This window comes from Canis aureus, chromosome 22 (assembly GCF_053574225.1).
Source record: "Canis aureus isolate CA01 chromosome 22, VMU_Caureus_v.1.0, whole genome shotgun sequence".
NCBI classification, from domain to species: domain Eukaryota; kingdom Metazoa; phylum Chordata; class Mammalia; order Carnivora; family Canidae; genus Canis; species Canis aureus.
In genome coordinates this window covers 8445594-8464256 of record NC_135632.1, presented here as the reverse complement: position 1 = coordinate 8464256, position 18663 = coordinate 8445594, and the positions used below count along the sequence as shown (strand labels likewise).

General features: G+C 40.8%; 1 long non-coding RNA gene and 1 pseudogene across 1 annotated transcript; one reads left to right on the top strand and one right to left on the bottom strand.

Moving 5' to 3' along the window:
* Positions 1–3433: 3433 nt before the first annotated feature.
* On the top strand, positions 3434–13931 carry LOC144293731 (uncharacterized). Its single transcript, XR_013360961.1, has 4 exons — positions 3434–4234; positions 5099–5272; positions 9564–9732; positions 9859–13931. It is a non-coding gene; the product is annotated as an uncharacterized LOC144293731 (long non-coding RNA).
* A 3974-nt stretch (positions 13932–17905) lies between these two features.
* Positions 17906–18381, bottom strand: LOC144294293 (peptidyl-prolyl cis-trans isomerase A pseudogene; annotated as a pseudogene).
* Positions 18382–18663: the final 282 nt, after the last annotated feature.

The window sequence follows — 18663 nt, the reverse complement described above, 5'->3', positions numbered from 1 at the left end:
AAGGAAGGTAACCTTGCAATAACCAACCCACTTTTTTTTTTTTTTAACCAACCCACTTTTGCCCAGTATACTGTCTTGTTCCTGCTCATTTTGGCCTTTAAACCCTCTCAAGTTTACAACTATTTGGGGCTCCTTTTTATTTGCTAGCTTGAATGCTGCCAGATTCATGAATCTCTAAATAAAGTTAGTAAGATCTTTAAAATGTACGCAGTTGAATTTTGGTTTTTTAACAAACATAAATGTTCTCTAAACTCTCCATAACCTGAAAGGAAATAATTCTGCTAAAAATAAAAACAAAACCAAAAACCAAAAACCAATCAAAACAAGAAAACTCATAATTTATATTGCTAATTTACATTATTAATTAGAACCCTTAATTTGAATTCTGGTAGTTCAATAAAATATCAGATGGCATTTTGCATGGACCTCAATAAATTTGCATGAACCCAGGTTCTTTATATTTACATATGTTAACTTTAAAAATGAAACTGTCAGCTATTTTACCAGCAGAGATGGGAATAGCAGAGAATTTCAGGAAAAGCAAGCTATGGTAAAACCAGAGGCAAGTTCAGAGAACAAAGGAGAGGAATGCTCTTTTATAGGGGAAAGTGAGGGGAGTTGGGAGAGGCAATTACGAATAAAAAGTCCATTGGAGTAAATTGAGAGTTCCAAGTATAGTGGCTTCTCATTGGCTGAGTTGTGACAGTCTCCCATTGGCCTGGTTGTTGCTGGGTAAGGAGAAAACCTTTCTTCCTACTGGGGTTGTAAAGTCTAAGCTTCGTCCTATTGGGAATGCAAGGGCTGCAGCCAATGGCTTGATGTGAGAACTCCATCTTCTGGCTTCTTGACTCCATTTTGATTTAGGCTTCCTTTATTCGGTTCCACATGTAACAAAAACTCATTACAGTAATTGTTTATCCACAAAAAAAGAAATCATTTTACCCTGTAGGCCCACACCCTAGATGGTATTTTTCAAAAAGGTTTATTATCATAAATTATTAAATAGGATAAAAAAATAGAGTTCATTTCTGTATTGCTTTCATGAAACCCAGTACACAGAATTGCTACAGAAAATGGTCTCGATCATCAAAACTTTGTACAACTTGTTTGAAAATTTAGCTCCGGACAGCAGAAACTATGCAAAATAACAGCAGTATTTTATTTCATTCATGTAGTATTTTATGGTTTACAGAGTGCTTTGCCCACATAATGCATTGAGCCAAGAAGAGGTCTGTGGGTCACACAGGAAGAACATTGTCATATTTCTGAACACACACAGATAACAAAACCAAGATGGGGCAGACAGAATGACCTGCCAATAGTTTCTTGGCTGGGCTCTGGTGGAGCTGTCTCTAGAATAATATGTCTTTCTAACTCCAGCTGTTTTGGGCCTCCCAGGGCTGCTGGCTGAGGAACACATCCTGCTACTGTAAAGACTAACAAATGTCTCATGGGGTTAGAAGTACAGGTGCCTCTATCAGTTTTTAGCACCTGTTGCTGGAGATGCCTCTCTCTCCCACTGGTTGTTTCCAGAACAACTTCTAGCTCAGAATGCAGGTATATAAGGGGAAAGTCATCAGTAACGGCCTTGGTGGCCTGTGACCCAAGGACATATCTGCTCACTCTCCATATTCAGTTAGACCATTGGGTTTCAATCTCAGCTGCACATTATTTCATGATTAAAAATCCTAAAGCCCAAAGCATACCCCAGACCAATTGCATCAGAATTTGGGGTTGAAGTCTGGGCATCAGCTTTATGAACTCCCCAGGTGATTCTGATCTACAGCAAAGGTCAAGATCCAGAGAATTAGAGAAATACGGTAAAACTTACCTGGTCTAAACCATCAACTCTTTTTTTTTTTTAAACCATCAACTCTTTATTAAAAGAGTCAATTCTTGATTTGAGCATAACAAAAATGTACTGATGATCTGATTGGTCTACAGATTTTTTATTTATTATCATTATTAAAATAAATCTCAACTTACAGAGCAATCCTGCTCAACAATACACTTTGCCAATGTTATCTAATTTAAACCTCTCCTGAGGTAGGTATTCTCTCCACTTCATAGGCAACGAAGCTGGGGCACTTGGGGCTTAGTGACATACCCAATATTACACAGCTGCTAAGAGGTGGAATTGTGACTCAAACCCAAATAGTCTTGACTCCAACACTCAGCACACAACTTCTGAGCAGCCCTGGCTACATATAAGTTATCAATTTTGTGGACTGGTTCTGCACTTAGTTGTTGGCACTTGTCTGTGCCTTATGCCCCTCAAAATCAGTGCTGGCCAATGAGACTGGCTCAGATCTTCCTCCTCTCTGCTCTCATAGCATCTTGTGTGATTCTCTGCAGCCAGGGAGCCTTCTTGAGGAAGATGCCACATTTTGTTCTATATCATTCTATCTTCCATGACCAGAACGATGCCTGGCATAGTGAGGCTCACATACCACCTATTGTTTGGATGAATGACACTCTAAGCCACGTGGATTATATCCATCTGACTACTTTACACACTCTTATTCCTAATACACTTCTAAATAAATGCTTTGAGAAACCAATATGATGGTATTCAGCTGGAAATAAAAGGGAGCATTTAATCAACTAGAAGTCCATAGCGAGTAGATAATAAGTTTTCCAGTAAATTCTTAAAACTTAAAACAGTTCCGTATAAAACTGTAGACATTTGAGCTGTAAGTTATCTTGGAGAAAAATGTAATGACCTCGGTGTAAACTCATTTGAAATTCAAAAATTGGGTCCTTTCATTCTTCCCTCTTCCTTCTTTACAAATACAAACAAACAAAAACCCACACAGGTTGGCACACCATGCAGTGAAAGAGGAAACAAAACAATGCTTGTGTTCAGTGGTCTGGGGTGGGATGCTCAAGGGTTCCCGCAAAACCTGCAAAAGGCGAAATGTAGTCCTAGATCTTCAGAACTGTAAAGTCTATACATCATTTCAGAATGTATTTAACTAGTATGAACTGCTCCCCAAACTCAAAAGTACCAGTACTCAACAAAATCGCTGTAGCCCCGACCCAGCCTAGTAATAGTAAGATCAGTCTTCCTCTTGACCTGCACCCTCTGAACATTGTTCTGTAGGGCATAGGCTGGCCCTGGATCCTTCTATCCCCGTGCTGTCTTTACTTTCCACAGCCACATGGTGTCACTGTTGAAGACCAGTTGGTTCACCTTAAAATGCTGCCTCTGCTGTGAGGAGGCCTCAGCATGACCAGGTCTGAAGGGGCCATAAGGGCTCTTCAGGGGCAGTGTCGCCCACCGGAAACTGGCTCTATCAATGGCCCCATGTGGCTTCTCTTTCAACCTAGGTCTTTTAGCCTCTCAGAACTGTGGCCTCTGAAGCTCTGAGTCAGAATGGGTTCCTTTGTTTATAGAATTCTCTCCATCCTTTCTCTCCAGTGAGCCCCAAGAGGTAGGGTGGCAGCATTATTTCCACTACCCATCCCTCATCCCCCTTAACCCTCCAAACATAAAGGGCCTCCCTATATCATCTTTCCCTGGATGATCTAGGCTACTCATCTTTTTCTTACTTGTCTTCTATGGTTTAAATTGCTGTGTATCTTCTTCAGAGAAAAGTGCACTCAGGAGTCTACAAAGCTATTTTCTATCCTGGCCTATAAGGAAAAATAATTAGCACTTACCTCACTAAAGAAGTGAAGAGAGGATGCCTGGGTGGCTCAGTCTGTTAAGCTGCTGACTCTTACCTCAGGTCATGATCTTAGGGTGATGGGATCGTCCTGCCCCCATGGGGCTCTGCACTCAGCCCGAAGTCAGCTTGAGATTCTCTCCCTCTCCCTCGGCCCCTCCCCTGTCCCTCTCTCCATGTTGGGTGTAAAGTACCCCAATGTGGGGTTCTCATCAAATCTACTTACAGTGAAGCCAGCATCCATCTTATCAGGTCATATCATCCCCAGGCATGGCTGGACCAGCCAGGAAACACATATTTCTAGGCTCAAGAGATAGAAATGCTTGCTTATCATCCAAAGGAATATATAGGAATGCAACCCCACTAGCTTACAAGTAGTTAATCAGCACTACCCTAAAGATATAATCACGAGATATAACTAATGACATTTCTAACATAAAGAATAAAGATACTTTTCAGATTCCAAGTCTCTTCTCATGGAATACACCTCCAGGGGACCAGACAAGTAGCTTCAGAAGTTATTAAGTAACATCTGCTGGCAGGACCTCATGAGCCTCTAATCAATGGTATCTACTTTTTCAGGATACCCCTGGTAGTATGACCTCCGGGGTCTCTGGTTAACAGCAACCACTTTCTCAGGGGACCCCTCCTCCAAATTTTGCCCTTAAAAACCCTCACTTGCAAGTTATGGGGGATTTCAGGACTTTTGAGCATTAATTCCTCATTCTTCTGGGTGGTACCACACTAATAAATAGCCTATCCTTTTTCAATACAAAAGCTCAGTGTCAGTTCTTATTGGCTTGCTGCAGAGGAGGTGGACAGACTTTCATTTGGTTTGGTTATAATAGCAACCATAGCCACTGGTAATCCCTTTTTTCTTTCCTGGGGGAACCATCCTCCGGCATTTCATGTGGCCTTGGTTTGTTTAGCCCATCCTGGCCATCCCTAACTAGCCACTGGTATAAACACATGGGCTATTCCCAGACAGTCAAAATACCCCAACCTGAGGGTCACAGCACATTGGTCTTGTAACCTAAACGAGACAGTCAGGGCCCATCCCTGGAATTTTATTTATGGACATTGGGATAGACAGGCTCTCATTCCTCTAGGTTCACTAATCTAAGATGCTAAATCATTTAAGTAAGGAATTATTTCACCCAACGTATTCTGCTCACACACTGCCATATGGAGGAAGCTCATCTGCAATAAGAGAAATGAGACTAACAGGCTAGGGATGTAGAGGAATGGGAGAGAGAGGGAGAGTGAAAGAACAAAGTACGTAGACAACACTGTTTGAGGCCTGGAGTCTCCTGAACTCCTTGGCATCAGAGTCACATTGGCATTTTGTCACATCTAACTGAAAAAGTTCTTTCTGACATATTGACCCTCTTGGAACTCTTTATTTATTTATTTTTATTTATTTATGATAGGCACACAGTGAGAGAGAGAGGCAGAGACACAGGCAGAGGGAGAAGCAGGCTCCATGCACCGGGAGCCCGACGTGGGATTCGATCCCGGGTCTCCAGGATCGTGCCCTGGGCCAAAGGCAGGCGCCAAACCGCTGTGCCACTCAGGGATCCCGGATCTCTTTTTTTTTCTGTGTGGTATGATAAGAAACATATTTGGTCTTTATCCCTAATTCCAGGCACAGGGATCCTAAAACCCTTGAAATTTCCTGAGTGATAGGAGTGTCTTTTGTTATTTCTAATGAGCCTCTTTCCACCACACCTGAGTTCATGGGAATGAAGTGACTTAGGATGAGGCCTCTATGTAGCAGCAGGATGGGGCTGGTCACCAAAAAGACCAAGTGATCAGAAGATTGGCTCCACTCACTAACCTTCAAGAAGTAGAAGGGGGGCTGGAGATTAAACTTTATAAAAACTCTTGAACAACAAGACTTGATGAGTCTCCAGGTTGGTGAACATCAAGGTACTGGGAGGGCTATGTGTACCCAGAGAGGGCATGCAAGTTTTATGTCCACTCTCTATTCTCTGCCCTGGGTATTCCTCCCAGCTAGCTTTCCTGAGTTATATCCGGATAATAAACTGGCAGACCTGAGTGTTTCCCTGAGTCTTATGAGCCATTCTAACAAATTATTGAGCCTAAAAAGGGGGTGTTATGAGAGCTCCTGAAGTATGGGTGGCCCCAGACATGAGACTAGTGTCTGAAATGGGGACAAATTTATGAAACTGAACTCTTAAATATGTGGAATCTGACACTAACTCCAAGTAATTAGTATCAGAATTAAATTGAATTGTTGGATACCAAGAGTATTGGAAAATTGCTTGCTGGTGTTGGAAGACACGGGGCGGGGAAGGGATGTTGCTGTGACTATTGGGATAAGTCGTATATCAAAGGAAAGGATTTTACAATGAGCAGTGGTTCTCAAACTTTTCAGGGCAGTGGTTCTCAAGCTTGAGTAAGCATCAGAATCCCCCGGAGGGTTTATTAAAACACAGATGGTTCACTGGGCTCCACTCCCATGTGAGCTGATTCAGTGGATCCGAAATGAGGGCTGAGAATTTGCATTTCAAATCAGTTCCCAAGTGATGTTAATGATGCTGGACCAGGTCCACATCAGCCTTTCCGAACTAGGCTTAGAGTACGTGGGGCTATATTCAGGGCTGCTCTATTTTTTTTAAAATTTATTTTCTCATTGGAGTTCAATTTGCCAACATATAGCATATCACCCAGTGCTCATCCCATCAAGTGTCCCCCTCAGTGCCCATCACCCAGTCATCCCATCCCCCTGCCTACCTCCCCCTCCACTACCCCTTGTTTGCTTCCCAGTGTTAGGAGTCTCTCATGTTCTGTCTCCCTCTCTGATATTTCCCACTCATTTTCTCTCTTTTCCCCTTTATTCCCTTTCACTATTTTTTATAGTTCCCAAATGAATGAGACCATATAATGTTTGTCCTTCTCTGATTGACTTACTTCACTTAGCATAATACCCTCCAGTTCCATCCACGTCGAAGCAAATGGTGGGTATTTGTCGTTTCTAATGGCTGAGGAATATTCCATAGACCACATCTTCTTTATCCATTCATCTGTCGATGGACATCGAGGCTCCTTCCACAGTTTGGCTATTGTGGATATTGCTGCTATAAACACTGGGGTGCAGGTGTCCCATCATTTCACTGCATCTGTATCTTTGGGGTAAATCCCCAGAAGTGCAATTGCTGGGCCGTAGGGTAGCTCTATTTTTAAATCTTTGAGGAACCTCCACACAGTTTTCCAGAGTGGCGGCACCAGTTCACATTCCCACCAACAATGCAAGAGGGTTCCCCTTTCTCCACATCCTCTCCAACATTTGTTGTTTCCTGTCTTGTTAATTTTCACCGTTCTCACTGGTGTGAGGTGGTATCTCATTGTGGTTTTGATTTTGATTTCCCTGAAGGCCAGTAATGTGGAGCATCTTCCCATGTGCTTGTTGGCCATGTCTATGTCTACTTTGGTAAAATTTCTGTTCATGTTTTTTGCCCATTTCATGATTGGACTGTTTGTTTCTTTGCTGTTGAGTTTAATAACTTCTTTATAGATCTTGGATATTAGCCTTTTATCTGATATCTTATTTGGAAATATCTTCACCCATTCTGTAGGTTGTCTTTTAGTTTTGTTGAATGTTTCTTTTGCTGTGCAGAAGCTTTTTATCTTAAGTCCTAGTAATTCATTTTTGCTTTTGTTTCTCTTGCCTTCATAGATGTATCTTGCAAGAAGTTCCTGTGACCAAGTTCAAAAAAGGAGTTGCCTGGTTCTCCTCTAGGATTTTGATGGATTCTTGTCTCACATTTAGATCTTTCATCCATTTTGAGTTTATCTTTGTGTCTGGTGTAAGAGAATGGTCTGATTTCATTCTTCTGCATGTGGCTGTCCAATTTTCCCAGCACCATTTATTGAAGAGACTGTCCTTTTACCAGTGGATAGTCTTTCCTGCTTTGTTGAATATTAGTTGACCATATAGTTGGGGTCCCATTTCTGGGTTCTCTACTCTGTTCCGTTGATCTATGTGTCTGTTTTTGTGCCAGTACCACACTGTATTGATGATCACAGCTTTGTAGTACAACCTGAAATCTGTCATTGTGATGCCCCTGGTTCTGGTTTTCTTTTTCAACATTCCCCTGGCTATTCGGGGTCTTTTCTGATTCCACACAAATCTTAAGATGATTTGTTCTAACTCTCTGAAGAAAGCCCATGGTATTTTGATAGGGATTGCATTAAATGTTTAAATTGCCCTGGGTAGCATTGACATTTTCACAATATTAATTCTTCCATTCCATGAGCATGGAATATTTTTCCATCTCGTTTTGTCTTCCTCAATTTCTTTCACAAGTATTCACCACTACTATTCAACATAATACTAGAAGTCCTAGCCTCAGCAATCAGGCAACAAAAAGAAATAAAAGGCATTCAAATTGTCAAAGAAGAAGTCAAACTCTCCCTCTTTGCAGATGACATGATACTGTACATAGAAAACCCAAAAGACTCCACCCCAAGATTGCTAGAACTCATACAGCAAGCAATTCGGCAGTGTGGCAGGATAAAAATCAATGCCCAGAAATCAGTGGCATTTCCTACACTAACAAGAGACTGAAGAAAGAGAAATTAAGTCAATCCCATTTACAATTGCACCCAAAAGCATAAGATACCTAGGAAAAAACCTGACCAAAGAGGTAAAGGATCTATACCCTAAAAACTACAAGGCTGCTCTAAATTCAGCTTTGAGTAACCAAGCTTCTTATTTCCCATAATACTTTTGAAATCAGGATTTGATGGCCCCAGAATTTTACAATCATCTGTTTGTTCTTTTTACTATGCTGGTGGATGATGATTTGCTTAGCCAGTTTCTTTGTGCCCCCCCAAAAGAGCCTACGTCTAAAATCCTGTGAACTCTTGTATTTAGACCATCATCTGATGCCAAACCACTCTGCTCTATAAAGGTCAGAAGGCCTAAAGGTGGCTGGGTTCTCTTGGGTAACTGGTCTCTAGAGTTTAGATGCACTTCTTTCAAAAGAGAAATTAGTAAAATCCTAAGATTCTCCATTTTGCACAGAAGCCAGAAGGAAAGCTCTCCATCTCCAGCCATACCAAGTAGTCAAACACAGAATCTTCTCTTCAGCATCCTTTCACACTCATTGCCATTTCCTGCTCCAGCTAGACTGCTGTACAAACTGAAAATAAGAGTTTGGTGGTGATATAAACCTAAAAGAAGACTCAATCTCTTCCAACAGAATTTATATGCAGCAAAAAGAAAAGTGCTACCCTGGGAGAAAAACTAACACTTATTTCTGAATTTCTTTTCATCACTCAATGCATTGGGTGCTATGGTAGTCCATTTCCAAGATGGCACCCGTTGGTCCTTGCCCTCCTAACTTGTACCAGTGTTGGTCTGTGTGACCAATAAAATACGGCAGATGAGGCAGTATGTAACTTCCAAGATTCGGTATAAACGTTGGCAGCTTCCATCTTTCCAGCTTGGGCCATTTCTCTTTCTATCTTACACATGTACCCTCACACATGCATGCACACATGCACATGCACACACACACACACACATCACCAACTCTAGGATCAGCCCGATACCTTGTCATAAGCAGCTCAATAGAGAGGGTTACATGGTTGGCTCCAGCCAACAGCCTCATGAGCCCCATGAGTGATCTTGGAAGTGGATCCTCTCTACCCAGTCAGGCCTCAAACGGTGGTGGACCCAGTTCACCCTGCAGCCTCATGAGCAACCCTGACCTAGAACCTGAGTTAAACTGTTCCTGGATTCTTGGCTGCAGAAACTATGAGGAGGGGAAAAAAGAAAAAAAAAAAAGTTTATTGCTTTAAGCTGCTAAGTTTTAGAGTAATCTGTTATGTAGTGGTAAATAAAAAATACGGGTGCCTTTCCCCCAGGTTACTCCCTTAAACCCTCACACGGCCCGAGAGACAATTATTGCTGTATGTCACTGATCTAAGATGTCATCAGCTACAAGGTGTTCCATTTATTCTGTGAAGAAAGGAAAGAAATGCTATCATAAAAACCGTGATATGCGTTCAGTTGTATGATGTGCTCCAATCTCAGGTATGTTACAGTGTGACAAAAGTGTGCACCTTAGAATCGGTGAATATGTTACCTGTATTTTGTAGCAAGGAATTCCTCTCTCACCTAGAGGAAATTTAAGCTTTCTTTTTCATCCCCATTATTCAGCTCGGTGTGAAGTAACCACTCAGTATGTTTTGCACAGAGAGATCAACAGTCTGAATGGACATAACCTGACTTCTAGGGCCAGACTGGACTCAGCGTGGGTCTATGTTTTTCAGTATAGATCAACAAGGGAAATTTTTAAAAGATGTAAGTCCTAATTCTCATGTGAACCAAAGGAAGGCTCCTGTCTAGATTCTTAATCAGCTCTATCTTCTACGTTTCCTCTTACTAAAGTGCAGGTATACTGCATATGTGGCCCTCTACAATCCGCCCAAGCTGGTCCCAGCTCCTCAGAACAGCTGCCATCAAGTGTCTGTTCTCACACACATTATCTGAGCCAGACATTATCGTTCCCCCCGGACATAGGAGGGGAGAGAAGCTGGGAGACATAAAGAGACTTGCTTCTGATAACAAAACTAGAAAGTGACAAATGCTGGACAGAGTCCTACCAAGCCATCCTCACCGCCACCCCTCCCACATCAGCAAGCCTTCTCTAAAGAATGGCATCATGGCCTTGTCTCCTGGCCTTAAATGATAGTCACAGCAAAGCGAAAAAGGCAGCCAACCAACACCTGTGAGAGTTTTCTGTGGCCTCTAAAAATGTCTTTTCCCTGAGTCACCTGCAGTCTTTCATCTTGGGAATACTGAGTGTTTCATCAACATTATCTCATTACTCCTCATTGCCCCAGACTTTTCAAATAAATGACTTAATGTTTGCAGAAAGTCCTTGAGACCTAAACACTACAAGTGCAATATGAAGGTACGGCATTGTCCTACCACCTGAACAGCTGCCACAGAATCTGTTCAGAGTCTGTCAGAGAACTCTCCTATGAACATGTCAGGCTTTTCATGTCATGGAGACGGAGGCAGGAATAGAGGAGGCAGATTCAACGTGGCTGATCCTGGTTTGGAAATGGAATAAATCTATAAAGCAGAGATGCCTAAAGGGATTCCACTGGCAACTCTGATCAACTAGTAATGCCCTTCTGATGGGCTGAGAAGGATCCTGAGGCTATGCCTGGGTTCATTGGGAAAGAGTTCAGGAATGGTTAGTGATGTCTGTCATGAATACAGGACTAGTGATTTTGGAGCGTATGTTCCAGAAATTTGCCCTTCTTGCCATAGATCAGTAACTTTACTATAACCATCTTTTAGTTCTAGGAGGCATTTGTTGTTGTTGTGGATGATGATGATTCTTTTGGGTTTCCTGCAGAGACAATCATGTCATCTGTGAATAGAAACAGCTTATTTTTTTCTTTCCCGATTTTTATACCTTTTATATCATTTTCTTGTTTTATTACATTAGCTAAGACTTCCAGCATGATGTTGAAAAGAAGTGGTGACAGGGGACATTCTTGCTTTGTTCCTGATTTTCACAGGAAAGACTCTAGTTATTCACTTAAGGAAGATGTTAGCTATAGATTTTTGTAGATATTCTTGATCAAGTTGAGGATATCCCCTTTATTCTTATTTTGATAAGAAGTTTTTTTAAAAAAAATCATGAATATGTGTTGGATTTTGTCCATCTATTGATATGAGTATGTAATTTTTTTTCTTTTTTAGTCTGTATGTGGTAGATTACATTAATTGATTTTTAAATGTTGAACCAGCCTTGCATTCATGAGATAAATCCCACTTAGCTGTGATATATAATTCTTTTCATACATTGTTGGATTTGATTTGCAATTATATATTGTTGAGAAAGCTTACATTTATATTCATGAGACATATTGGGGTATAGTTACCAAGTGATTTTAGCATGCAGCCAGAGTTGAGGTCCTGTTCTAAGGGTTGAAAGTAGAAATTATATGCAAAGTCCTTCACATGTTGGGTGGCTATTGAATCCCAGAGCTCAGGACTTGGGTGAGGAGGAGAACAATGGGGCCAGAATTAATGAGAGTGATAATAGAATGGAACTACTATTCTCATCTTTTTATTCATGGACAAAATAATAGTCATCTGATGCAAAAATTTACAGCTTATAACAATTTCATATAGGCTTTAATTTGACCATCCTAATCCTGATAGGCAGTTAGAGATGACATTAGTATCTCCATTTTACAAATTAGGAAATTGAGGCTCAGAGAAAAAAACTGATTTGTCCAGGATCAATAGGCATAACCCAAAATGCAGGGTTCCTGAGTGAAATCCAGCACCCTTTTCATATGGTTCTTGAGTTATTCAAATTTCTGTGGATCTTTAGTTACTCAAATATGCTTATTATTTGATAAAGTCCAAATAAGAATCCAGTTGTCATTTAATTCCCTGTGGCATTAAAGTGGGAATGAATTCCAATGCAAAAGGAAGGAATCTTCAAAAAGGCAAATAGAAACATCTACTTCTGGTCTATGGAAATCATTTAGTTGTTTGCTTTACTCTCAGAAGCAGAGGTGATGGGAGAGGATGAGGTGTGGAGCCAAAAAAAGTGTGGTGCTCAGGGAAGGTCAAAGGAGCTTCTGCAGCCCTGCTCATACTTTCTCTACCTGGGCACTGTTCTCCCACCTGCACATCTACAAACTCTCAAACTCTCATGTTCTCATCTGCGTAGGGAGCCCTGAAGATGTAAACATGAATACTTCTCTCATTATACAAGATGAGACTCACCATTGCCTCTAGTGTGATACTTCCCTGGGCCAAAGAAATGCCTAATTGCTCACAGGTTACCTGACTCACAGGCAACCCTGACCCTCTAGCCAAGCGTGCTAAGACTGAATCGCCCAACTTGCCTTTGTAGAAACTGGTTACTAATATGTCATTTCATTTCTGTCTCTTTCCAACCTTAAGTTTCGCCTGCCTCACATCAATGGCATGTCCTTGCTCCTCATACCTCTACACCCATGCACAAGAGGATGCATGCACAAACGCAGAGGGAAGTTGCTTCTCAACCTTTATACACACACCAGTGTCCGCACTCACATACAAGCACACACCATGATAAACACATTGGGACTCAGAAATGGAGTGGTGGGAGATTTGGCTTGACCCTAAATTACAGAGGGGATGAGATGTCTTACAATTAAGTTATTTATATCTCTGAAATTCTACTGTCTCTCCCAGTCAGAGAGGTCTCCCAGTTGGAGAATGAGACAGCAACAGTAGAAACCTTCTTCTCCAAAATTACAACATTGAAAATTAGGACTCCCCATAAAACCTAGGGAGCTGAGGCCCTTGAATATATAGTGTTCTCCTAGAGAACTAGAGCAAGATCCAGAAGGGTGGTAACCCTATACCTTATTCAAGAATAGCAGAAAAGCACATCATTTTCTATCCATTGAACAGACAGCAGCTAATTACACTGAGAAATGTTTTCTTTCATCCTAAATTCCTGGTCATCACTGAAAATCTCCTCTGACCTCTGTCCTCTATTGTAGCTTCACAAGTTTATCATGTTTCCATATCTATGCTTATCTTCTTATCTGCTATTTACTTTCTTCCCAAAGCTGCAGCCCCAGGCGCTGAGAGTTAAATAATTTGGGAAGTTTTGAGTTAAACAGGTTTAACAAGACTTCTCAGAGCTTATGGAGTGTTAAAGGGTGTGGCAAATCTTCAGGAAGATTTGTCTTGTGTGTACTATTGCCCAGACATTTTTGAAGAGGTCTCACGGGGCACCTATTTAGCTTAGAAGATGTTGATGAAGTCCCAGACAGAGACTGCTATCTCTTCCTCTGTTATGGGTTGAATTGTGTCCCCTCAAAAAAAGATATATTGAAGTCCTACTATCTGGTACCTCAGAATGTGACCTTATTTGGAATTATGGTTTTTATGGAGGTAATGAGGTTAAAATGAGATTATTAGGGTGGACCCTAATGCAATTCAACTAGTGTCCTCCTAAAAATGGGAAATTTGGACACAGAGATGGATATGCACAGAGAAAAAGAAGGCTATGTGAACAGACACAGGGAGAGGATGACCTTTTACAAGCTGAGGAATGCCTGAGACTTCCAGAAGCTAGGAGAGAGGCCTGAAACAGATCCTTCCCTAGCATCTTCAGTGGGAGTGTGGTCCTGCTGACACTCCAGTGTTGGACTTCTGGCCTCTAGAACTGTGAGACAATAAATTTGTGTTGCTCTGAACTATCTAGTTTGTGGTACTTTGTTACAGCAGCCCCAGGAAACTAATGTATTCTCTAGTATTCATTCTTCTAGCTGGGTGGTAGGTACATTAGGTTCGTTTTCTCTCTCTCTCTCTCTCTCACTTATTAAAGACATTTAAAAAAATTTCTATAATAAGCTTAAAAATAACAAAAATACCCATTCTTCTCCTCTTCTATTATAATGGAAGCATCAATTTTTAGCTAGGCAAATAACCAGCTAGACAAGAGGTCAGCACTCTTTTAATAAAGGTCTAGATAGTAAATATTTTAGGTCTTATGGAACAGATGTTCACTTTCACAACTACTATTCTGCCATTGTAGCAGGAAGGAAACCATTGACAATATGTCAACAAATGAGCATGGGTGTGTTTCCATAAAACTTTATTTACAAAACCAAACAGCAGACCAGATTCGCTGTCAATCATTGAGTACCTGCTGTCTGCTGGGCAGTATTCTCGGAGCTGGGAATACCAGGGTGAGCAACATAGTCAAGGACTCTGCCTTGTGGAACTTGTAAAATCTTGTTTACAGCTGCATCCTCAGTACCTTGAGCAGGGCAGGGCATGTAGTGATCTGTCCAGAAATACTGAACTAATGAGTGATTAACAGTACCTTGGGTAAAAAGAGATGAGCCAAACCTTGGGAGTGATAGGCCAGGGGGAAACCCTGGGCTTTCTTGGGATGCTAACTAACGTCCAACAAAAGATTCTCCAGTGGCAGTTTGATTCTTTAACAAGGTAAAAGCAAACCAACACCAGTGGGTTCTTCTTTTTTTTTTTTTTTCAAGTAGGCTCCAGGCCCAGGATAGGGCTTGAACTCACAACCCCCAAGTCAAGTTCTCATGTTCTACCTACTGAACTAGTCAGGTCCCCCCAGTGTGTTCTTTCCTTTTTTCTTTCCTTTTTTTTTTTTTTTTAAAGATCTTATTTATTTATTTGGGAAAGAGAAAGACAGAGCATGAGATGGGAGAGGGGCAGAGGTAGAAGGACAAGCAGACTCCCTGAGAAGAAAGCCCAATGCAGGGCTCGATTCCAGGATCCTAAAATCATGATCTGAACTGAAATCAGACACTTAATCAACTGAGCCACCCCACTGTGTTCTTATATGCACCAAATAATATGTACATTCAAGATGATCATAGCAACTTATTTCCAAAGACACAAAAATTGGAAACAACCCAAATATCCATTAATAGAGTCAATGGGTAAATAAATGATATTATTTTCAAATAATGGAACACTACACAACAAAGGCCAAGAACAAACTACTGCATACAAGGCAACACAGATGAATATCAAAATTACTGTGAATTGAAACCATCTAACTTCCAAGCCCCACGTGGACACTGAGGACTAAACCTGTAAACTGCTCCACAGCTTACTGTCTACATTACCATGACTTTATTATTTCATAGTCTTCCTTAGCACAGTTTACTATTCCAGGATGCTCTTACCCAGGTAAATCACTTTGTTGTTCATTATGGAACTTCCAGAAAGACCCATCATCTCTTCAATAGAAAACATCAACAGCCTTCATCCCAAGAGTCTTTGAAACCTTCACCTCAGAATCCTTGCCTTGCTTTTCCCACGGTCCTCAACGATATAATTCCTACAAACCCTATTCAAGTTTCACATTGAAAGACTCATCTAAACCAGAATCAAAGTCTCAAATTCAACTTTTTCTTCCTCTTTCCAATGTAAGTTCCCTCAGGTGGTACTCTCCCTGATGGCAGGAAGCAATACATTCAGCTTTGTCTCATGAACAGATTGTTCTGGTGATATTTCAGGAGTCAGCATTCAATGACATAATGTTTAGTGAGAAAAACCAGACACGAAGAGATCATGCTTTATTAATCAATTCATATAAAGTTCAAGAACAGACAAAACTAATCTGTGGTGATGGAAATCAGAACTGTAGTTACCCTGGGTGTGTAGTGGTGGTTGGGTATGTACTTCCTGGGAGAGGATATGAGAGAGTTGTTTGAGTGCTGGAAGTCCTATATCTTGTCCTAGGTGGTGGTTATATGTGAATAAACATAAGTAAAAATTCATTGAGCTATACATTTTTATGTGCATTTTACTACATGTAAAAAAGCAATTTAAATAAGGGCTTAAAAAGATTAAAAATTTAACCTAGGCATCAGAGGTTGCCAAAGAACTGAGTGTAGTTTTAGAACCTCTCCTTTAGCCAAGGGGTTGGATTGCCTTCAACAATATGGCGTTAGGTATTCCGTGAGATCCCAACCTGGCTACCTTGCTTTCAAACCCTGTAGGTACCTTTTACACCTGAGATGCCAGCAGTCACTGCAATTGGCGCTGAGCCCTGCACATAAATTAATAATATTTATACACATGTAACAGAAATGGGTATGGTGAGAATTAGCAAGTGAAATGTTTGACACAGTCTTCCACTTACTTGCAGGATTCAACTTGTGATTGTAGACATCTTGAAATAGTCCCTTTGGGGGACTATAGTGTTGCTCCTATAAGAAGCTGTGCTTTTTTCATATTTCATAAAAATATGAAAAAGTTTATATTAGTGTATGAAATGTTGCTAAGGGAACTCACCAGCCTTCTGTCTTTAAGGACCAAGCTACATTAGTTGAGAGTACATACAAAATTGTGTCATCAAAATTGGGGGAGGGGACAGTGTAGGTGGCTTTCATTATCATTATTTGTAGGATTCACCCGTGTTGTCTCATGTAGCAGTAATTTTTTCTTTTTAACTGCTGTAGAGTAGGAAGATATGTATATACCTGGTTTGTGTGTGTGTGTGTGTGTGTGTGTGTGTGTGCACGTGCGCGGGCACACATGAAAGGAAGAGGATTGATCGTTAGTTTAGTTGTTTGAACTAACAAAAAATTTACCTTCAGAAATGCCTAACAGCCTTCTTTAGCTGCAATAATCTTAAAAAGTATCTGCATAGACAAAGATGAACAAAAACAAAAATTACTTTGTGTTAAAATAAGAGGAAGAACCATTTGTACTAGCCTGAGGTGGGTGACAATTTCTCTACGTAAGATGCGTTGAATCACTTCCACGAACCAGGCCAGACCATGACTTTTGTTGATCCTCCCTCTTATCTCAGAAAAGTAAAATGAGGAAAATTCAAGCTGTGCTACAAAGAACCCTGACAAAAGGCCAATGCTCAAAGTAAAAGCATTTCGTTGTTTTCATTTTTAAGAATGGAAAAACAGATATGTAACTTTGTTGATATTTATAAAAATCTTATTTGGTGGCTAGACCAAGTAGGCACCATTTACTTACATTTCCCAAACACAGAGTGGGAATTACAGGCTCCTCATCATATTTTTAGCCTGTGGTTCCTGCCTGCCTCACCTGGCCCATCCCTTCAGCTAATTGCCTGCACAATTATTCTCCAGTGTTCACTGCAGAATGACTCCTCTGTCCACCCACAGGAACAATGGTTTTCTCTTATGCTTGGGGATTTTCCTTCAAAGACTGTGAATCATTCCCTGAATGGTTTTAGGAACGAAGCTTTCTTTTCCCAAAAGTAATATGTGTTTACTATAGAACTTTAGTAATTATAGATAGGCAAAGTGAATCCAGACAAAAATCACCCAGAATCTGACCAATATCATTTTTTAGTGTGTATGTATTATGAATAACATTTTATTTTGCTGACATGTTATCAAATCAGTTCCTTGTTGGACACTTAGGATCTTGTTATTTTTCTTGGTATAAACACTACTCCCAAAATTATTCCTGGAGACTGAACATCTTTTTGTTTGTTTGTTTAGTTTTTCTTTCATAATCATAAACGTTAACTCTGCAATCTAGCTAGACTTGAAAAGGAGTAAGGAAAATAGGGGACCCATAGAACTGCAGTGAGAGCACAAAGATTAAAGGATACTTCCAGCAGATGGGGTGAAGGGGTGCCCTCCGGAGCTACAGAAGGAATGGTCTGGTAGTTAAGACAAAACACACATCAAATTTATTAGATTCGTCCACAATCAGGAATGGTGATCTTCTTGCTGGTCTCGCCATTCCTGGACCCAAATGAATCCATGCTTCCACAATATTCGTGCCCTCTCTCACTTTGTCAAAGACCACATGCCAACCATCCAACCACTCAGTGTTGGCAGCCCAGATGAAAAACTGGGAACTGTTAGTGTTGGGTCCAGCATTTGCCATGGGCAAGATGCCAGGACCTGTGTGCTTCAGGATGAAACTCTCATCTTTAAATTTGTCCCTGTAGATGGATTTGCTGCCAGTGCCATCATGGTGTGTGAAGTCTCTACCAGGGCACATAAATCCTGGAATAATCCTATGAAAGCAGGAACCTTTATAACCAAATCTTCCTCCCTAGTGCTCAGAGCATGAAAGTTCTCTGCTATCTTTGGAACTTTGTCTGCAAAGTTTTATACACACACACACTTGCATGCACACACACACTAGGCTAAAAAGGATATACAGACCTTATAGATAGTTCTGAAAAGTTGGACCAAATCCCATACCTGTTCCCACCATGAGTGAACATCAGAGGGAACATAGTCAAAAAAAAAAAACCTCACGCACATACAAGAAATAAATTGAAGTAAAGGCAACACTCCATCAATTTCCTGAGATTTTAATTCGAGAGATTCCCTGTATTTAGCCAGTTATTTGTAAATTTCTTAACTCTGGTAAATGGATATTCAGAGGGAACTAGCTAACCTTCAGGCCATTTGTGTTCTTCAGGTGACTCAAATTCTA